Source organism: Mustela erminea, chromosome 9 (assembly GCF_009829155.1).
Source record: "Mustela erminea isolate mMusErm1 chromosome 9, mMusErm1.Pri, whole genome shotgun sequence".
Lineage (NCBI taxonomy): Eukaryota > Metazoa > Chordata > Mammalia > Carnivora > Mustelidae > Mustela > Mustela erminea.
The window spans coordinates 56,821,267-56,843,326 of NC_045622.1; the positions used below are offsets into that span (position 1 = coordinate 56,821,267).

At 53.4% G+C, this 22,060-nt stretch overlaps 1 protein-coding gene across 7 annotated transcripts in view; it reads left to right on the forward strand.

Moving 5' to 3' along the window:
- The first annotated feature begins 1,686 nt into the window (after nt 1–1,686).
- ARAP1 (ArfGAP with RhoGAP domain, ankyrin repeat and PH domain 1) overlaps nt 1,687–22,060 on the forward strand; it is a 61,673-nt gene continuing 41,299 nt past the window's right edge. For 5 of the 7 annotated variants that reach the window (XR_004288953.1, XR_004288954.1, XR_004288955.1 and 2 more), the window contains exons 1-2: nt 14,550–14,656; nt 19,189–19,272. The gene's annotated coding sequence lies outside the window, so the exon portion shown is untranslated. Of the gene's footprint in view, nt 1,817–14,549; nt 14,657–19,188; nt 19,273–22,060 lie in introns of those variants that run through there. The other 2 variants (XM_032356383.1, XM_032356384.1) reach the window with 2 other exon arrangements.

The window sequence follows — 22,060 nt, forward strand, 5'->3', positions numbered from 1 at the left end:
GATTGGGGGCAACATGTTCTGGAGGAGGAAGGTTGGGGGTTGAGATGAGGATCATCAGACTTCAATGCAGTGGAGGGACCAGGTCCTGTGAGTCGAGACTTCCCTATGTCACTTTGAAGACCTCAGGCCTATGTTAACAGAAAAGGTAGGGCTCGCAGTCCTCTGCAAGTGGTCAGATGCCTGTCCCCTGGTCTTGTGTTCCACCTGGCTGCTTTCCAGTCCAGGCTTTGAGACCTAGAGAGGTGCCTGAATCTCACCTGTTCTCAGTGACCTCCAGGTACCCTCTGCCACCTAAGGGACACCCGTGCTATCAGGTTGGGAGGTGAGAGCTCTGTGCTCTGGCCCTCCCTAGTGTTTTTGCACCCCATATGAATTTGGGGCTGGGAAGTTCTCTCCAAGGTTTGGCCCTGTCCTCCCCTCCTGGAAAGATACAGCCCATTTGGAGTTGACTCTCTTTTAGAAGGGTGAGGTGGATGTCCCATGCAGGGTAGGCAGGAGATTCTACAACTCTCCAACACTTGGGTTCCCATCCCAGGATTGCCCAATACTGGCTTTGTAACTCTGGACAAGTCCTGGAACTTCTTGGAGCTTCATATTTCTAATCCCTAACCTGGGTGGGGGGATGATTTTTGCCTTCAGGGAGAGGTATGAGGATTCAGATAAAAGGCATAAATTGCCCAGCACTGGGCTTGGCATGTAGTAGGTGCTCAGATTAATGACTCCTCAGAGCCATCCCCTGTGCCCCATCCTGGTGAGAGCTGTTCTTTCAAATATATCCACTGGGCATTTGGAGAAATAGAAGCACAGAGAAATTAGGGTCTCTTGACTTGGCTGGCCTCAGAAGTGACAGGAACACAGGACCCAGGAATTCCTCCCAAACCCAGGGCCCTTATCTGTGTATGTGCTGGCAGGATGGGCAGACATCTTATCAATCTCAGCCACTGAAGGTGTCTTGGTGCCAGGACCTCAGGCTCTATGCAGCCTCCTGCCAAGGGATCCCTCAGCCCTTTGACTGTGTAGGGCTCTTCCCCCACCACGCTGCCCCTGGGGGATGTGGCCCCCGAGAGGGAAGTGGGATATCCTCAGAGAGGATATTTCCCCATTTCGCAGAAGGGAACGCCGAGGCCGCGCGCCGGTTGTGCGCCCCGCGCCTACTTCCGCGGGCGTTTCTCCCGGGGCAGTGGTCTGCCCTCCTGTGTGGTGATGGGGATGAGGGTCACCACCTGAGGATGCGCGGTTGGGCCAGAGTCGGTCGGGGAAGGACATCCAGGAGGAGAAGGTTAGGGACCTAGGTCGTCCCGCCTCCAACCGCCTCTTTCCATCCTGGGGGTCTGGGACGCTGGGACGGGGCGGGGGTGGGGGTGGGGGGAAGGGGCCTGGGAATGTTGTGTGGCTCATTCCCCGGCCCCATCCCGGGGATAGAGTCACCAGGAGAAGGGTGGCAAGAAGCTGGGAGACTCAGGAAGAGATGGAGACTCAGCGTGCGGGGAGGTTGGAGGTAGATCTTAACTTCAAGAGACAGAGACGGACAGACAAGCAGCGAGAAGGGCGGGGGAGACGCACCGACAGACCTGTCCGCTAGGCCTGGCCGGCGGGCTCAAAGACGGCGACTAGGCGGGGAGGAGCAGGGGGCGGATCCCTGCCCCTTCCCGGCCCTCCCCTCTCCACCCCCGGGCGTCACGTGGGGTAGGCGGAAGCACCCAGCGCGGTGGGCGCGCCGGCCTGCGGCCGCGAGTTCACTACAGCGGCGTGAGTCAGTGGTGGCGCCGGGACCCTGACTCCCCGGGTTCCCGCGTGGAGTCTTCGCTCACAACAAGTAAGTGCGGCTGCTGGGACTTCCCCGTCCGCCGCCCCTTCACCAGGTGTTGACCGGAGTTTCCCCATTTCGCAGAACGGAACGCCGAGGCCGCGCGCCGGTTGTGCGCCCCGTGCCTACTTCCGCGGGCGTTTCTCCCGGGGCAGTGGTCTGCGCTTCTGTGTGGTGATGGGGATGAGGGTCGCCACCTGAGGATGCGCGGTCGGGCCAGAGTCGGTCGGGAGGAGGGCGAACCGGCGGGTCAGGGGGCTTCCAGCTATTAGTCCTTTAGCTTGAATGTTCCCAGGAACCCAAGCCAGTCCGCCCTCTGGCGCTTTGCTGTTCTCATCTGTGAAATGAAGGCTCCCACCTCCTTGACCGCCGAGACCCTTACGGCTTGGCACTTAACTATGACCCTATGCCCTGGACCTGGGGCTCTAAGGACCTTGGGCAGACGACTTCCGGTCTCTGTGCCTCAATTCACCATCAGTAAATGGGAGCATGGCCTCCCAAGAGCTCCTACCTGGCCCAGTTGCTGGAAAGAGGACGTGTGTGTTCACTGAATGGGGTCAAGCCGGGAGTGGGTTATTGGCGCTGGAGAGAGCCAGCTTGGAGTGCAGCCTAGGGGGTATGGGGTGGGTGTTTGGTCCAGGATCTCCAAGTGTGATTTTTGGTGTTGGGGAACTCTGATCAGGAGCGATCGCAGTACGGTCTGGCATATGCATTTCCCTCATCATAGCTCTAGTCCTGGGAGCTTTCCTTGATCCCCAGGCTTCGTTGCAGGGAAGGGGCAGGGGTCGGGGGGAAGTTGCTGCAGGGTGGTACAGATTTGTGGAGGTATTCAGGATTTGACTGTGTACTGAGCACCAAGGTCCAAACTGAGGCACCCAGGATATCTGTCTTTGGAGAGCGGAGAGTGCCCGGGTTAGTGGGAGACCTCCCAGCAAGCTCATTATAGGGTAGAAAGATCCCAGCAGAATCTGGAAGACAAGTGCAGGCAGGTACGGAGATAGAATCAGGGACTGGGACTTTTGGAGGCCCAGGGAGGAGGAGATGACTGGAATGGGCCTTGGCAGTGAAGTGGCAATTAACAAGGATAAGGACCCCCCAGAGGACAGCACAGTTTGTGCAAAGGCAGGAACTTTCGTGGTATATTTGAGGAATGGAAAGGAGATGGGTATGGGTAGCTGGGGCAGGGTACAGCAAGAACTCGTCCCCCTGTGTCCCATGGCTGGTTGGGGATTGCCTAGACCCTGCCTGGGGGACCTTGCCTCCTCATTCACCACTTCTTCCCAGGAGTCGGGCACAAGGGGGTCGTTCCAGGCACAGTCCTGACAACTGGTGAGGTAGAAGTGGGCAGAGGCCACCTGGGGCCCACACTGCCCCCAGGCTTCGTCAGCCCAGCCTCACCCGCACCACCTCTCAGGCTCCAGTCATGCTTTTCTGTACCTGAAACCTCGGTCCTTTGTGCAGGTTGTTTGTCTTCCCCACCCTCCCTCTCCAGAATTTTCTCCCCATCCAAAAATCTATGTTCTTTGGGACTTCACAGGTAGGTTGCTTATTGCCTCTTCCTTCCTCGCCTTTCAATCCTTCATAGTGTCACAGCTTGGGAAGGGTCTCCTTGGAGCTCTGTGGGGAAGGGCCTGCAGAGCCCTGGGGATGACTGGGGCTTGAGGCAGTCCCTGCACAGCAATCAAACATTATGTGGCTCTGCAAGTCCCCAAACTTCTTAGAGCCCCCATTTCCCCATCAGCAGGATGGGGCGATAAGCCCTGGTCTCGTGTTCTACAGAGAGACTGCTGGGGCAAGAATTGGGCCTGAGAGTAAATCTTGTTCCCTGAAATTAGTTTGAACGAAGGAAAGAGACAAACTGGAGCGAAAAGGTTAGTTCAGAGTGGTAAGGGGCTTCTGAGAGTCCTAGGGGCTGGTGGTGGACTAGCCTAGTACTAAGACTAGGGCATCAGCTAAAGAGAAGGGAGTCCCCTCTGTTCTCTGGGGCTCTCTCCCCTCTCCACCCCACTCTTCCTTTAGCCAAGCTCAAAGCCAGCCAGCTGATGCCCAAACAAGTAGCCTCTGTTCCCAGGGTGGGGGAAGGGGAGGCAGGCCCTGGGCTCTAGGCCCGCCTGTCCAGCGCTGACCCTGCCGTGCACCCCTCCCTCCCGCCCTTCACTCTGGATCTTAACCCTTGGGAGCCTGGGGTGGGCCTTGGGTTGCTTGAGGGCTCATACCCACTGCTCACCAGCTGTCTCCTCTACCCAACTTTAGGCTCCCAAAGGTTCTGTTGTAGGAGGAGGGATACAGTAGGACATGAGTTGGAAATGGAGAAGAAAGGAGGAAATGGAGGTGGGAAGGAGACTGGAGTAGATAGGGTCATGGACACTCAGATACCACTTGGCCCAGAAGCTTTTTCTCATAGATGGGGAGACTGAGGCCAAGGACCAGAGATCAGACTAGGATCAGACAGTGAGCCCTGGTGGGTGAGGATCAGGACAGATCCGACCCCTAGTCTGGGCCCTCTTGGGGAAAGAAGAGGGAAAGGGAGGGAGCTCTGTTTGATTTGAGGACCTGTCATGTGCCTGATTTTACACTTGATTTACACTTGATTTAACTTCATACCATTCCATGAGACGGGGATCACTGCCCAGTAATATGGGGCGGGGGGAAAAGCTTCAGAAAGCTGAGGAGTCATATCTGTGAGAAAGATGTCAGTAAAGAGGCACATAGCACTGAAGGCACTATTATGTATGCTAACCACTTTCACCCTCCCCAGATAGCCACTGAGTGGTAGAGGCAGGGTCAGGCAGGAGTTTCCTTTGCCTGCTTTTGCCTGATTTCCCCTCCCCCAGCTTGACCTTACAGCTTGATCCCCCAGCAGTCTGGGATCTGCTCAGTGAGGGGCTTTCCCTTGGGTGGTGGCCAAGGCGGCCTTCAGGCCAGCTGAACAGACCCTTCCTTTCCTAAGGAGTAGAAACCAGTCCCTTGGGTGGGCCCTCTTACCCCCTCCTCTGGTCTTAGTCTGGCTGGCCTTGGCCCCCTTTGTAGCCCTGCACAGAGGGGTGTTTCATATTTTAGGAAGGGGTTTTGTGCTAATGGGGCTGCTCCAAGGATCTGAACAGCGGGAAGGCACGAGGGGCCCTCAGAGGTCCCCTGTAAGTGCATTGCCCATGGAGCTCAGGCCCTGCCTCTAACTCAACACCAGGCCCCCCAGCCCTGATCAGAGAGGACATCTTGTCCCCTCATCCCTGCCCCTATCAGGCCCCCAGACCTGTACATTTTGATGAGGGCCCTGGGGAGGACAGCCTAAGGAGGCCAATGACCTCAGGTGTCAGGGATGACCTGGGGCTGGGGGAACAGTGCCTGGTTGGTCTTTGATGTGACCTTCCTGTGGAGGTTTTTCCTCTGTCTCAGCCTTTGGAACATAGCTGAGAAGGGAAAAGATCTGTCCTGTACTCAGGACATCTGCTCTAGACCGTTAGGGCAATCTGAGTGGCTGGGAGGGAATGTGGGCTTAAGTGACCAGTTCAGTAACAGTATTATTATTGAATGGTAGTAATAATAGTTAGTGTTTTTTGGAAGCTTACTCTGTGCCAGGCACTGTGGAAGCTTTTTTTTTTTTTTTTTTGACTGATTTAATCCTCAGCAAGTCTCTTGGGGTAGGTACCATTCCCATTTTACAGATGAAGAGACAGGCCCAGCGGGGTGAAGTTTTGCCTATAATCACCCATTACAGGGACGAGCCGGGAGTCTGAATGTCTCCCCCTCCATGGTGAGAACACTGAGCGCTGGGAGACACCATGGGCGGAGGAGATCCAAACCCTGCTCTACTCTGGGAACTGCTGGTCTGGGTAGCGGGCAGGGCGTGGAGGGCCACATGGTCATGTGACATTGCTGGCAGCCCACTGTGGGGATGGCAGGCCTGTCCAGGCATCCTACTTGTAGACGGGGCCAACTGCTATCAAGTTCTGAGCCCCCCAGGGTCCCGGCCCTCAGACAAGCACCTCTTGGAGGTCTGCTTGCTGCCCTTTTTTGTCCTGTCCGCTCTGGGCTTTGTTGAATATGACGGCTCTCCCAGGCCCTGTTTTGCTGATGAGGAGGTTGAGGTCAGTGGAAGCTAAGGTACTTGCTTGTGGTCTCTCAGCCCAGGAAAGGGAGAGCTGGAAGGGACACCTGGGCAGAAGTTCTGAGGCCTGCATGCCACCTCCCTGCCTGGGCCCCAGTCAGGGCATCCTGGGCCTCTGAAGCCCTGACTTCCCTCAGATGCGGCTTACCTGCCTTGTCACAGGGCCCAGGTCTTTCTCCATGACCAAACCTAGTTCTGTTTTGGTGCCTGGGATGTGGAACACCCAGATGTCAGTGACCGAATGAACAAACCTGGGGAACATGGTATCAGAGCCATGAGGCCAAGAAGCAGGGACCAGCTGTGGTTAAGAGTGTGCTTAGTGCCAGAGGGGCCCAGAGGAGGACTCAGGCGTCAGAGAGGCCACCGTCCCCTGACCACAGCGGGGAGGAATGTGGCAAAATCTTCCTCCTCCTTATTATCTTCATTGTTGTGAGGGCAAGGGGGAGAGAGAGGAGCACTGGGACCTCTCATGGCCACTCCTCTGTCTCCATTCCCAGGGGAAAGAACTAGAAGTTGCACATGGGGAAGTCTGGCCTGGCCCTACTTCCTTCTGGCTGGGCCAGTAGTGGAGTGGGAGAGCCCCCAGGATGGGGGAGCTGCCCACTTCATCTTGCTACCCCAAATGCCTGGGTCTCCTTTGCTTCCTTCCCTACTGCCCCAGAGGGCACTGCCTTGCTCCTGGCCTTCTCTTCTCCCCTCCCCTCCTTTCCACCATAATGCCAGGCCGGGACCCTGAACTCAGCTCTCCCTGATCTTCACAAAGGGACCAGGAAGCAACAGCTTCCACACCAGTCCCTAGGTATGGACAGATCAGGACAGGAACGAATCAAACAGAGCAGGTAAGGTGGGGTAGGGGGCCTTCTCCATTCCTCTCTCTTCCCATCCACCATCTCCCCACACAGAGCAGCTAGGATTGGAGGATTCTGAGTCAGAGATCCTAGGCACTGGGGATTCAAGGATTCCAGGGTTTTGTGTGCTGGTGTTTCCTGGCTTCTGAATTTCCAAAATTCTGGGTTCCAAGAGCCTGGAAAACTTTGAATTGCACTGGGTGGCCTCTGAGTGAGACTGAGTCCTGTGCCCCACTTTGGCTGGCTGGTGCCAGACAGACAAGGCCCGGAGCTTCTCAGGGTTACTTCTGGGGTTCAGTGGCACAACTGGCCTCCAGGCTCTCTGTGCTCTCCAAACCCACCAGCCCCAGCAAGAGCACCCAGCTCTCGCCTTTCAAGAAATCTGAGAACCATGTGGCGCCTGGCTGGCTCAGTTGTTAAGCATCTGCCTTCAGCTCAGGTCATGATCCCAGGGTCCTGGGATCGAGCCCTGCATGGGGCTCCCTGCTCAGCAGGAAGCCTGCTTCTCCCTCTCCCACTCCCCCTGTTTGTGTTCCCTTTCTCACTGTGTCTCTCTCTGTCAAATAAATAAATAAAATCTTAGAAAGAAAGAAAGAAAAAGAAAATCTGAGAACCAGACCCTGGAAGGGAGACTAGGCGGTAGCAGAAGAGATAGCCATCTTGGTGGGGAATGGGGTGGGAACAGGCAGAAGCCAGGCAACCTCTTCATTTTCTGGCAGTGGGGTTGTCCTGCTGGGTACCAAGATGGGGTTGAGGGAGGGTCCAGGGAGGGCTGATGGCTGGCTGGGTCCGAGAGCAAGGTCTGGGTCATGCTGATGGACGAGCCAGGTCCTCCCAGGGCCAACATGGAATGTAGTTCAGCAGGCCCAGGACCCGTCTTGGAGGGTCAGAGCCAAGCTCAAGGGCTGAGACAGACTGGTGGATGGAGACCTAAGCCTGGGATCCCTCAGGGAGGAACTGCCCCTCCTTGGGGGGCAGGGAGGCTGGGCCTCGGCTCAGGGCCTTTGAATATTTTGGAGTGCTGCCACCTGCACCTGGTCCTGCCAGTGCCCCCTCTGAGCCTGTGGGCATAGCAGTTGCCCTCACAGGGCATGGGCATGAGAACGGGAGCCACCTTGTGGGAAGGAGGCCTGTTCCCTCCTCTGAGAGAAGTGCCTTCCTCCTTGGAGAATTCCTGGCTGGTGTGTTCCTTCCTGGGTTGTGCTTCCCATCTCCTTCCTGCCACGCATGCCTCTGGGTAGGCACCAGGCAGGTGCCTGTGTGTGCCATGGGACCCAGACGCATCCTCAGAGGACCTGGTGAGTGCGCCTTTGTGCAGGTGTGGTCAGCGTTCAGCATCCTGGTGGACTGGGGCAGGAGATGCTGGGCATTGCCTTCCTAGAGGTGCGAGCTGGAGAAGGCTTTTATCCATCTGAGTGGATCCCCAGGCAGCCCACTGGGGATCTGCTGCCGAAATGCCAGAGTTTGTTCCCAAAGCCAACCGTAATCTGGTGGGGGAAAAGGGACCCTGGAGAGCAGGGCTGGGGATGAGGCTTTGCCAGATGACAGTAGGACAGCTTTGGGTGCCAGAGCCTCAGCTAAAGGCCTACCTCTCCCCTCAGACTGGGGCTCTTCCTCCCCCTTCTGTCTCCTCAGCTCTGAAGATGGGCATGCTGAGCCCAGGGAGCATCTAGCTGTTCGCAGTTCTGTTCCAGTTTCTGTTTCGGGACATGAACCAGGACACTCATTTGCCTCTACCGCCAGTGACCCGAAAACCCAGAACCCACATTTCTCAGTGAGGGGCCTGCCTAGCCCGGTAGAGTTAGGGCATTGCTGCGGTATCTCTGAGGTTCCCCAAGGGACCGGACCCTCTCACTTCTTCCAAGGAACAGGCTAGTGGAAGGGGGTCCAGTCTGGTGCACCTGGGGCCTGGCCCTGACTTGTCCTGGGGCCCTGGTTAGTTTAGTTTCTTGCACCTCTTTGGGGTTCACTTTCCTCTCTGAAGGAGGGGAGGGCTGGGTAAGGTGGTCCCCCGTGCCTGAGGAGTGGGTGGTTGGTGGGTGTGGAGTGCGGGGGGAAGGCAGGCCTGCAGTCCGGCAGGCAGGAGACTACTGCTATACCTGGTGGGCACTAGGGAAACGGGAGGTGGCTGATCAAGGAGGCTGGAGGCCAGGTTCGAGCCACAGTCTGGCCACTGATTGCAGTATGACCTCAGGCAAGTCCTTACTTGCCTGGGAACTAATTTCCAAGTACAAAACTAGGAGATATTCATTCATTCAGCAGATACTCACTGCCTGCCTGCCGGCCTCAGGCTGGATGCAGGGGAATCAGACTCTTGTCCTGCTTTCAAGGAGCACCCAGCCAAGTCTGTGGTGAGACAGTCACAGATAATGACATCCCTGCATGATCAGGGCTGTGGCCATGGGAGTCAGAGACTGCTTCCTGGAGTAGGTGACTCTTGAAGTTGACACTTGAACTTCAAGTGAACTTGAAGCTCTGCCTTGAAGAGCAAGGTAGAGTGATGTTCTAGGCAGAAGGAATGGTATAAGCAAAGACCTGGAGGTCAAGTGTCAGGCAGTGCGAGTGGAGGGAATGAGATGGGAGAGGAGTAAGTGGCAGGAGCCAGGGGGTGGAGGCCCTTTGAACCCCACCAGATGACACAGAAAGTCATGGAAGGGGTAGTCAGGGCAGAGGGGGCGGGGCCAGCCTCAGAGACTCCTGGAAGTCCGAGGAGGTTCTGACCTGCTCTGGGGAACAGTTGCCCAGTGGGCAGCAGTGTTGGGGGGTATTGTCTGAGAGTCAGCACTTCCTCTCTGCGGGTGAGGGCTCCCTGAGCAATGTTTATCAGGCCAGCACAGCAGGAAGTGGCTGGGGCAGCTTCAGGTGGAGAGAAGGGGGAAGCCCAACCGCAGAGGGGGCCAAGGAACCTCAGAGTTGAATCTTTGACTCCTAGAACTCCACTGTGAACCTTGACACCCACCTCATCCAACCATCCCTCTCCTTACCCAGGTCGCAGGCCCTTGTCCCAGGCTCCTGACTGAGGTGAGCCAGGCCTTTGTGGACATCCATTCCTCCATCCCTCCAGGGACCGGACACTTCTAGCCACTGGGGATAGGGCTGTGAAAGAGACAGCACCCCTGTCCTCTGGTTAAGGAGACAGACAATGAACAAATAAATGTGTAATGCAGTAGTCCAGTGCCCCAACAGTGGTGCAGGCATCCAGGTCTGTAACCCCCCAGTGATAAAGCTGAAAGATGACACAGGGTCAGGGACTCAGGGGGCACATTTTTAGGCAGAGCATTCAGGGAAGGAAGGCCTTGCATTTGAGAAAGTGCTGGGAAGAGCATGGGAGTGAGTCATGGGATGTCTGGACGAGCATTCCAGGCAGAGGACCTCCAGGGCCCAGCTCTGAGGTTAGCGCACACAGAGTGGGTTGGAATAACAGCGAGGAGACAGAGGCAGTGGGGATGGACTACACACAGCCTGCTAGACCTGTGTGGCTGTGGTGTTTACTGAGGGAGGTAGAAAGTCACTGGGGAGTGAGAGCTGGTCAGATTTGGGCTGTGTTTTGAAGGTATGCATTTATTTCTCACAAGTCTGCATGGTAGAGCTCTCATAATCCCTATTGTGCAGATGATGAAACAGAGACTCAGAAATTTTATGAATTCCCAGTCTCCTAGCAGCCGGCACCCCTGTGCACCTGCCAGCCCCCCACCCTGTGATCCATCCTGGAAGTGCCTGCTGTCTGGACAGTAAGGGCAGATGTCTTAGCATTGGCCTTCAAGGCCCTTCTCAGCCTGTGCTCATGCTCCCTCTCTCTTGCCCACCCCGACCCCTTTTGTCCTCCCTGCTCTCTGCCTGTCTCTGCGCTGTCCCCTCTGAGGAGATGGAATAGAAAGAGGGGCCCAGATGCTGGCTCAGATGCTGGCTCCTGTGTTATTTTAGGCAGGGTACTTAACCTTTCTGAGGCTTAGTTTCTTTCTCATCCCTAAGGTGGGCTAAAACCACTCACTTTCTAGATTGTCACGAGGGTGGTATAAAGCAGTCCCCACACTGTGTTTAGCACAGTGCCTGGCAGATGGAGAGCCTTCCATAATCACCACCTTTGTTGTTTTAGGCAGGGATGGCCAGGCCGGGTAAGTAGGCAGGGATGGCCAGGCTGGGGAAGTGGGTGAGAATGTTCTCCGGGAGTTGGAGAGGGGAGGCTGAGTCATGGAGTCTTCCCATCTTCTGTCTGACTCTGTAGTTGGGAAGGCTGAGGTCACACATCACACTGGAGGCCAGAGCCTGTGTGGCTGGTACCTGGTCTCTGTCTCTTTGCCAGCGCCCACCCTGCCAGTCTAATCACCTCTACCCCATCAACACAGGTAGCTTCCCCCTTTTGGGTGTTAGCAGCAAGCGGTCTGCTTATCTTCGGGCTTCTCCATTCCAGTGGCCACCCAGGGAGAGGGAGGCTCCGGTCCCTGCCCTCCTAGGCTGCTAGTTCTAGGGTGCAGGGGAGCAAAGTCTCTTCTCCCAGGTAGGTAGGCGCATCAGGTTTGGGGGCAGCTCAGAGAGGATGGAGTCAGGTGGCTTTCTGTCCCTCTCCCAGACCAGGGCCAAAACTAGCCCTCAACCCTTCTGAGGGTCCCACCATGTGACTGGTTCTGTCTGCTCCAGCTGCCTGGGAGCCCATTGCCAGCCCCATATACTCCCACCCACCATGTGGTCAGCCCTGTTTCTTTCTGTTTCTGCCTCATTTATAGTGTTAAGAGGCTCCCGCTGTCCCCACCACTTCCTGCCATAGGGAGCAGTGGACACAGAGGAGGATCTTGCTGGAGTCACCCTGTGGCACCTCTGGCCCAGCCCTGCCTGGGCAGCCCCCAGCTGAGGAGGGGACGATCTATGCCTGAGGTCAGGGAACCAGACAGAGCCCTCTGTGCTCCTGCTGGGAGTGTCCCAGGTGTCACGTGCTACGCCTGAACAGTGAAGGGCTGGGGCATGGGGAAGGTGGGTGTGGGTCAGGGCTGTGGAGTCCGGGTTAGGTGAGGAGCTCTGCCTTGGTGGGTGGAGGCGGGTTACAGGGTAGGCTTTAGGGGTGTGTTGGCTGAAGGTGGTGCAAGGGCTGGAAGCAGGGAGGAGGGCCCAGAGATCCAGGCCTGCAGGAGAGGCCTGAGGTGGATGGGCGCAGTGGGGATGGAGAGGGAGGTATGTGTCAAAACAAGGTAATGAGGAGGCCTAGGGGAAATGGGAGGGAGTGGCTCAGAATGGTCCTGACTGATCTGTTTGGGGGTGAGAGTACATGGTCGGCCAAGGGGGATTCGAATGTCACAGACTTTTTGACAAGGCCTAAACCCCAAATCATTTAACTTTCAGTTTCGTTAATTTGCAAGTGAGGCACTCCAGATAATCACACTTGATTCCATACCTTCCTTCCTAGCTGACCCTCTCCGGGGTGGGGCTTGGGCATGAGGGGGCCCCTTGACGGTCAGGGCTAGGATGGGGTCAGGTGCTGTCTAGAGGACAAACCACGGGACTCTGAAGTCTCATGTTTACTAATGGCCCTCAGTCCATTTCCCATTTGAAAGCCCTTGGGCTGCACTCTGCCGCTGGCCCTCACGTCCTGGTAAGGGGGACCTTATCTGCTAGGTGGTGTCTTAGACTTTCTAACTTTCTGGAGGATAAGGTCATGATGGAGGGAGGAAGTGAGTTTGGGGGTCTCAGTTTTTCTTTCTTTTTTTTTTTTTTTTTTAATATTTTGTTTATTTATTTGACAGACAGAGATCACAATCAGGCAAAGAGGCAGGCAGAGAGAGAGGAGGAAGCAGGCTCCCCACTGAGCAGAGAGCCCGATGCGGGACTTGATCCCAGGACTCTGGGATCAGACCTGAGCTGAAGGCAGAGGCTTTAACCCACTGAGCCACCCAGGTGCCCCGGAGGTCTCAGTTTTTCATTCTCCAGTCCAGATGGCCCAGGAAATCAGCTTCATTTGTAATTGTTTTCTTAGTCATCTACTCATGTTACATTTAAACTCATGAAGGTGCTTTTTTTTTTTTTTAAATATTTTATTTATTTATTTGTCAGAGAGAGAGGGAGAGAGAGCGAGCACAGGCGGACAGAATGGCAGACAGAGGCAGAGGGAGAAGCAGGCTCCCTGCCAAGCAAGGAGCCCGATGTGGGACTCGATCCCAGGACGCTGGGATCATGACCTGAGCCGAAGGCAGCGGCTTAACCCACTGAGCCACCCAGGCGTCCCATGAAGGTGCTTTTTAATAATGGTTTTGAAGAACAAGTTGGGGACAAACTCAATTCTTTTTTTTTATTTTATTTTTTAATTTTTAATTTTTTATATAAACATATATTTTTATCCCCAGGGGTACAGGTCTGTGAATCGCCAGGTTTACACACTTCACAGCACTCAATTCTAACAGACTTAAGATACTTTTATCTTTTTTGCCTTCTAATTATAAAAGCGATACATGACTATGAAAACTTTAAACAGTACAGACATGAGGGTTTTAAAAGTGATAGTCTTTCAAGATTGGGGTGGGAGTTAAGGCTAGGCCTGAAATTGAGCTCAGCGATGTCTGCTGTCCCCTAGTCTTTAATGCACCACAGGCATGAATAAAACTGGTTTTATATTTTTTGGGGTGATGCTGAACCAGCTGCCCCGAGGAGGCTGTTTAAATGGCCTGCCTCTCACCAGGTCCACTGTGTGCAATGTGCCTGTTGTGCCCTGTACCAGGGTATCTGGTTGGGAGGGGTGAGGTGAGAGCTGGGAGAGGGGTACTGAAACCTAGCCTGTCCTCTTTGCTGAGCTGCAGGTCATGCTGTGGGGCTCCTGAAGGAAGAAGCATTTTTTTCTAATTTGCTCAAGGGCCACACCTAGGTTGGAGGGTAGCCTTGCTTTCCCTGGAGAGTGCATGGTGGGGTGGGCATGTGCAGTGCACGGGGCCACCCAGACAGAAGTCCAGGGGGCAGTGGGGTATCCAGTCTAGAGCCCTGCATGGGGATGTGGCTGGAGGCAGGGTGTGAGAGTCACTGGGAGCTAGGGTAACGGAGAGCTCCGGGGTGCTGCAGGGTCCAGACTAGAGCCTGGCAACAGGGCCAGCACGAAGGGCTCCGCTGGTCAGGACTGGCCAAATCCTTGGGCCTTAGGAACAGGAAGTGTCTGTCTTTGCAGCAGAGGAGGGAGTGGATGACGAATGAGTGTGGTCTCTGGTACATATATGGTGACGTGTCATAGTCATCTGGATGACAGCTCTGCTTTATGGTGGGGGAAACTGAGGTTCATAATGTGACAAGACTCGCCCAGCACTTCAGGCCAGAAGTGACAGAGCCAGGACTGGAGCCCAGACTTGCCTTGCCTCCTGGGATGGAATGGGCTCTGACCTGGAGCCCCAGGGACTCACCGGTGAGGCCACTCTTCATGCACCCAGATGCTGGGGCCCCGACCCAGTCCTCACTGTCCTCAGTGTTGCTCCTCATCTGCCTCAGTCACTCTTGAGACTCCAGAGGACCCCAGACGTGGCTCACACCATGGATGGGATAGGGTAGAAGCCTGGTGCCTGGGCAAGTGACAGGCAGAGATTCGGAGTGGCGGCGAGGCAGGTGACTTCAGTATAACTCTTTGGGTGCAGTATGCAGTGGCCCTCCATCCCTGAGAGATAGGAAGTGGGCTTCTTGGCCCAGGGATCAGTGAGCTGCCTGGCTGAGGGCCGCACCTGCTGCCTTGCCTCGCCGGGAGGGAGGGAAATAGCTGCGGCCGCAGGCGGGGGCCACTTCTGCACCCTCTGCGCCGGGAACCCCGCCCCCACCTAGTTCCTCATATCTGAGGGAAGTGTCTCCAAGGCCCCTGGCCTGATTAGCGGCCTGGTTAGCGGAGTCCCAAGAACGCCCAGGAGGGTGGCGGATGCGATGTGGCCCTGCCCACAGGTATCACCTGGTGACTGGGCAGAAGGGAGCGGTTGGGGGACACCGGGCATCGCGGGGCAGAAGGGCAGTTGTATGTAGTCGGGTGGTTGGTAGGGAGTGTGGGGGCTGAAGGGTGTGTGCGCAGTGGAGAGGCAGATCAGCTGTGCGGCTGCCGAGTGGTGTGTAAGGTGTGTGTCCCTCAGGGCTGTGTGAGGTGTAAGTTGTGGTACGGCTAGGTTGTGGTTTGTAGACCTGGCCGAGGCTGCATGAGTACTGTTCTTGGTTCCTATGTGGGATGTTCTGAGGGGTTTCCTGAGGTCTGGATGCTAGGGTCCCTGACTGGCCTGCCTGGGGCAGCAGGGGGAGGGGGAGGGGAGGGTGTGCAGGGGAGGACAGAGGGAGTGTGGAGCCTGGGCCTGCCTTTCTCTGCCTCTCTTCCCCCCATCACTGGGCCTTCCTTTGAACCCAGAGTGTAGCTCTGTGCAGAGGCGCCTGAAGATGCCATCCTGGGAAGGGGGGGCGGGGGCAGGGTCTGGGCTGAGGGGACCTCAGAGCCCAATGTGGAAGGAGTTGGGACGTTCAAGGCTGCCCTGACTCAGGCCTGAATCACCATGCATATCAGAATGCAAAGGAGGCTCCCAACCCTGTGGGAGTCCCCAGACCTGTTGGGGTATCACTACCATCCTCTCACCTCCCCCGTCCCTGCCCCACTGAAATCACCCTGTCTCTGGAACTGCCAGGTCCTTTCCTATCCCTGAGCCTTGCACACTCGGTTCCCTTGGGCTGGAAACGCAACCTCCTACTTCTTCAAAGCCCAGCCCAGGAGTCCCTCTGAAAGCCTCTCCAACTGGACTAGACAGAGGAGGTCACGTTCTCAGAAGGCCCTGTTGACTCCAGCAAGTGACCTGGGCAAATTTCCACCCCACACAGCTTCCCTGAAATGGGGCAAGGATCTCAGGCCTCGGGGTTGTTACGAGGATAAGTGAGATAAGGGTGGAAATTTGGCAAGGGCTGGGCATGCAGTAGGCACTTAGGAAATGGAGGAAGTGGGAGTGTGCCTGCCCCTTGGGCTGCCTTCCTGCTGGACGGGTAGGTATGGCGCAAGGGATTCTGGGCTGGAACAGAGAAGGGGCAGTGAGATTTAAACTGTGATGGGGGTCAAAATGGTCGTCAGAGGACAGAAGGTGAAAGGTTGGCCGCCAGCAAGAGAGACTCAGGTCAGACCAAAAGAAGGACCGACTGGCAAGGATTAATGATTCTGGATGACTACCTCTGGACTGAGTGCCCCTGGGCCAGCCAGGCCCTGGACTCCATTGTGGAGAACAAAGGGAAACAGAAGGGGTGCAGACCCTCAGGATACCCCAGGCCAGGTGGGGGTTAGGTGGAGGTGGACCTCCATGAATGGAACAACTAGAGGCAGATCAGGAACAGCGCCCGACTGCAGGGCTCAGCTTCCCAGGTTTAGGAGCCCAAGGCGGGTGGTGAGGGAAGACTTGCTGGAGAAGGCAGTCTGGAGTCAGCAGCTGAAGGTGGGGGGCTGTGGCTCATTTACTCATTGTCAGCAGACATTTTCAGGGGTCCCCTATGCTCAGCTGCTGCCTGGTGCAAAAAGCAACATGGAGGGAGTCTTGGGCCAGCCCGGCCTGGCTGGGGCTTGGGTTAGGGCTTGGGTTACGTCAAGTAACTTCCTCTCTGTGGGTGTTGTTTCTTCATTTGTAAATGTCGCTTCTGCTGGAGCAGGTCAAATGACAATGACGAGGGGCTGGACTTAGCGGTTTTGAGCTGGAGTGGGATCTTAATTGGCACAGCAGAGGGGAGCTGGAGGGAGACAGGAGAAGCGGGGCAGAGTGGGGTGGTGGGGTGTTGAGGCTTGAGCTGGGCCCTTGGGGTAGAGGAGGAGGGGAACCCCCCATTTTGTGGCCTTGCTGTCACATTAGGACGACACTCCCCTCTGTCAGGTCCCTGCTCTCCTGGGGGTGGAGACTCAGGGATGTGTCACAGTAGCTGGAGGGCATACACCTCCAAACCAGGGCCAGGATTAGGGTACAGTTAGTGTGCCACTCGCCCTGGGCACCAAGTGTAAGGGGTGGAGATGGGCAAAAAGCTCAGTATTCAAGATAATATTTTTAAGCTGTATTTTTTTAAAATCAAAATAATTGAGAAAAATCTAAGGTAAGATACCAAAATTTTAAATAAAGAGGTTTACTATTGCCAATTCCTTCTTGGCCTCAGACTCCAGTAGGGCCCAGCTGGGCACTGCTCCAAACTTCTTTTTTCAAGGAGCTTCCTCCTCCAGGATGCCTTCCCTGACCCTCAGCCTGGTGAGGGCCCTTTGGGCTATTTTCATTGGCTGGATGGTGTCTGACCCCCTCTAGCCTGAGCTTCCTGGAGAGCCAGTCCAGGTCTCTGAGGTCAGGTTTGTGCTTCTAGTATCTTGAATGAGGTGTCCTAGAGGGGTGTCAGGGTGGGTCCCTGAGTCTGACCTCAATCTGAAGTCTTCAGTACAGGAATAGGAACTTGAGGGAGGCCCCGGAGGAGTCTGACCCGTTCTCAGGGTTGGAAGTGGTTTCCTGTTTCCCAACTCTGGTCATTCCAGTAGCGTGGTTGGGGACCCAGTCGTTCACGTTGAGTCTTTAGAATGGGACCCAAGGTGGAACAGGCGCTCTCTTGGTGTTCATGATCACTTTTGAGAGGCAGGAAGCAGAGTGGCCAAGAATGCAGAGTTGGGAGCATCTGGTGGCATCATCTGGTGAGCATCTGACTCTTGGTTTCGGCACCAAGTCTACTCGAGATTCTCTCCCTCTCCCTCTGTCTCTCCTGCTTGTGCTCGCTCTCTCTCTCAAATAAATAAATAAATCTTAAAAAAAAAAAAAAAAAGAATCCTGAATTAGACTATCCAGGAGAAATGCATTGTGAGCCACAGAGCAATTTAAAATTTTTTGAAATTAATTTTAATGTATTTAATCTAAATATCCTAAATAGTATACTTTTATCATATAATAAATAGAAACAATAGAGATGTTTTGTCTTCTTGGTTTTTGTACTAAATCTTCAAATTCCAGTGTGTACATTATACAGCACACCTCTTTATGTGGTGATGTCTTCAGGGCTCGTGGCCTTGTGGGGCTCCCGCTGGTTACTGTATTAGAGCAGATCTAAGACTATATTCAAGCTGCCCCTTCCTAGCTGTGTGACTTTGGGCAAATTACTTAACTTCTCTGTGCCTCAGTTTCTTCATCTTCTACTGCGAGCTGTGTACCTCATAGGGTTGCTGTGAGGATTCAGGAAGTTAATAAAAACTGCTTAGATACCTGGTGTATAATGACTATTTAGGTTGTCTTTTATTAAAAAAAAAAAAAATGTCCTTTGAGTAGCACTGCCATTCTTTGCCAATTCTTTCTGAGGTACTAATTACCTGAAGTTTATTTTTAAAATGCTTTGAAGGGGCACCTGGGTGGTTCAGTCGTTAAGCGTCTGCCTTCAGCTCAGATCATGATTCTATGGTCCTGGGATCGAGCCCCGGGTTGGGCTACCTGCTCAGCAGGGAGTCTGCTTCTCCCTCTCCTCTGCCCTTCCACCTGCTTATGCGCTCTTTCTCTCTCTCTCTCTCAGATAAATTAATAAAATCTTCAAAAAAATACTTTTGAAACATATATCTACTTTAGCCCCATCCTAAGTAGCTGTAGAGTCTACTTAGATAAATACTTAGCTAGTAAATTCAGATGGTCACAGGTGCACCCTGACCCCACCCTGTGGCAGGAAACATGCTGTGGCCCATGGTGCCCGTCGACTCCCCACCCTCCTCACACGGCGGAGCCCGGGCCACCTGAGCTTGCTGGGGGCCTGCTCTCGAGGATGGCCAGTTCCTTTTCCTCCTGCCTGGTAATAGTCTCCTTTGGCCCCCCATGCATGTTTAGGAGCTGGGCCTCTGGGGTCTCACACCCGGGCCTCAGTTGCCCCCTCTGCCCTCACCCTACCCCGAGGCTTCTAGCCCCTGCTGAGAGTGTCATGTTTCCCCGCCCCCCACCCCTGCTCCCCACCTCTCACTGACAGGTTCAGCTTTGTAGTGGGAACTGCATCTGGCGACACCTACCCCCCCCCGCCCCCCCTCCCCCGCCCCCAGTCCTCCCTGTGGGTGGCGCAGGCAGGCCCGGCCATTCCCACCGCAGCCTGCCTCTGCACCGCCCAGCCTGGGGACCACACACCGGTCCAGGGAGGCCAGAGCATGGGAGGTCCTGACTCCTCTTCGCCATCTGTGCAGCCATTACCTGTCCGCCTCTTCCCTCCCATGAGAAGGCCTTCCTCTGGCTTAACCTTCATGCCCCCCACCCCCCACTTCCATTAGACTCCCTGATCCCTTCCTTCTTCCCCTACTATCTACCCCATCTCTTGCTTCCTTCCCTCTCTTCTGACTTCCCAACTTCCCTTTTTCCTTCCACTTCTTTCTTCCTCTTCCTTTCCTTCTTCCTTCCTCCTCCTCCCGGCATCCAGCGGCTCAAATTGGTTCATGGACTTTCTCCCCCCCCACCTCCGCCCCCGTTCCATCCTTACAGATTCCACCGTGGACCAAGATGAGGAGCCATTCAGAGTAGCTGCTGCCCCTGGAAGGATCCCCAGTGTCCTGGGCAGCCCAGCGGGTGAGTTAGGAGGCAGAGGGTGGGGAGCTGGGTTGGGTGTGTTTGGCTAAGCCCCAACTTTGACGTGCAAGAGGCTTCATGGAGGCCAGAGCTCAGGTCCCAGTTTTCATTTTGAAAATAGGCAGAGAGGCAGGAAGAGGGTGAGGTTAGAGAGCCTCCCAGAAGGGCTTTGAAGGGGTGGGTAGGGCAGGGACCAGCAGGTGGGTGGGCATTGTAGATCACATTTTCTTTTAAATTGTACTTATTTTTTGGAAGGTGGTAGAAAAGTTGGAGGTAAGGAAACATACAGTGAGAGGTAACCCTCCTTCCTTGTCCTCACATCCGCTGGCTCTTCTCCCCCAAGGCAGGCTGGTTCTTTTCCCGCATGGCAGGCAGTTTCTTGTATACCCATCTGGGGTCATTCTTATGTATATGTATATACAGACGGACATATATGTACATTTTTTATTTAACCTAGATGTTTACATAACAAAACACTACTTTGCATATTATTTTTCCACCTAACAAATCCTTACTATCATTTTATATGAGCTTTGGAATCTGCCTAATGGTAATTTTGGGGGGATTGTGTTTTGTGCTGGTTATAGCTTAACCTGGGAAGAACTGATGTCTTCATAATGTGGAGAGCTGGTTTATCCTAGAACATCCAGCGTATTTCTCTTTGTGTCTTCCTTTTGGCCCCTCAGCAGCCTTTTTGAAGAACTCATGTAGTTCAAAATGTAGGTCACTGATAAAGATGTAGAGTGAAAAGTCTCCCTCCCACCAGAGGTGGGTTTCCAAGAAAGCTGATGGAGCCTCCAAGGCCTGGGGAGGGGCCTAGACACTGTGTGCATGTGGTTTTGGAAATTTTTACAAAAGAAAGATATTTTTTGTTTTTCCAATTAAGTTTTTTTTTAAACTGAGATATGATGGATATAAAGCATTGTATTTTTAGGTGTACAACATAATGATTTGATATTTGTGTATATTATGAAACGATAAAGGTATTCTGATACCTTTTATTTTTCTTTTTACAAGAGGGGGGTGGAGGAGGGGCAGAGGGAGCGGGGAGAGAATCTCAAGCAGGACTCCACACCCAGTACAGAACCTGACACAGGGCTCCATCTCAGGACTCTGAGATCATGACCTGAGCCGAGACCAGGCCTCACCCACTGAGCGACCCGAGCGCCCCATTTCCTCATTTTTTTAAGGTTGCTAAGTATTTTACTGTATGACTACACCATAATTTAGTTAACCGTTCCCTGTTTGGTGGGTATCTTGGTTATTTCCAATCTTTTGTTATTGTACACATCACTGGTGCCAGTCACCTTGGAAGACTGTAGGATAAGTAAATGCCTAGGGGGGGGCTGGATCAAAGAGTGAAAGGGCTTGGGGTTTTCATAGCTATTGTGGCTTTAATTGCCCTTCCCAGAGGTACCTCCCACTAGCTGGTAGGGGAATGCCTCACCGGGTCACCTCGCAGTGTGAGGAGGTTAAGTAGTTTTCATATGCTTGAGAACCAGTTACATTTTCATTTTCCTCCACCTATTTCTTATTTCTAGGTGCTCTTCAGTTATTAGGAAAATTGGTCGGTCCTGTGTCTGGGATATGGGAGGCATATGTCCTCTGACTTGTTGTTTATCTCTTGACTTTGTTTATGGTGCATTTTTATTATGCAGGAATGTTTGTTTTTTATATAGTGGAATATTTTACTCTTTACCTAACTGGGTTTGCATCATTTCCAAAAGGCTTTTGCCTCTCTGAGAAGATATTTTAAATCCTTTCATGGTCTTATTTTTTTATAATGAAATCTTTGATCTGCCTGTGATTATTCTGGTGTAAGGTGTGTGGTAGGGAGTCTAACTTTGTTTCCAGATTGTTCTGCAGCTGTCCCAACAATTTAATAATGCATCTTTTCTCCACTAGTTTGAAGATGTTACTTTTATTGGACACTAAATGATTTTATGTATTTAGATCTATTTTTGAACTTTCTGTTTTGTTTGATTCATCTGTTCCAGATGCTGGTAACATGTACTATTTTAATTACTATGGCTTTATATGTTTTAATATGTGGTGAGGCTGGTTCCCACCCTTTACCCTTCTTACCCCCCACACCCTGCTTCTAGAATTTTCCTGGCTCTTTCTGCTTGTTTACTTTTCTGCATGAATTTTCAGATTTGGTTGTCTAGGTGCCCTCCCCCCTTTTCCAGAACTTTGTATGTATTTAATAGAATTGTGCATATTTATAAATTAACTGAGAATTACTATCTTCATGATGCTTTCTACCCAGGAGCATACCATGTCTTTCCATTTGTCTAGGTCTCTTCTTTTTGCCTCTTCCTACAGATCTCACATCTCGCACAATTCTTTTTATGTTTCTTCTTAGTGTTTTAGGTTTTATAATGCTGTTGTAAAGGAGGCTCTTCCTCCTGGTTCCTACCTGGTTATTGCCTATAAATATTCATTCTGTTCTATTAGCTTTGAATCCAGCTCACTTGCTATATTCTTAAATTTTTAATCCCATGATTAATAATAATCACTCATGAAATGGATATCCTTGTTTCATGCCTGACTTTAACGGAAATTTTTTCCATTGTTTTCCCATGAAGCAAGGTGCTGATTTTTAGTTTAAGGAAGTATCAGTATATTTCTATTTTAGTAAGATTTTTGTTAAGTACACTGGACGTTGTGCTTTGTCATTTGCTTCTTTGATATCTGTAGAGATGATCTGGTGAATTGCTGTTTTGATTTACTAATATCCTTCTCTCTATGTCATCTGTCTCTTGCCTCTTGCCAGGCCAGGAGTTCT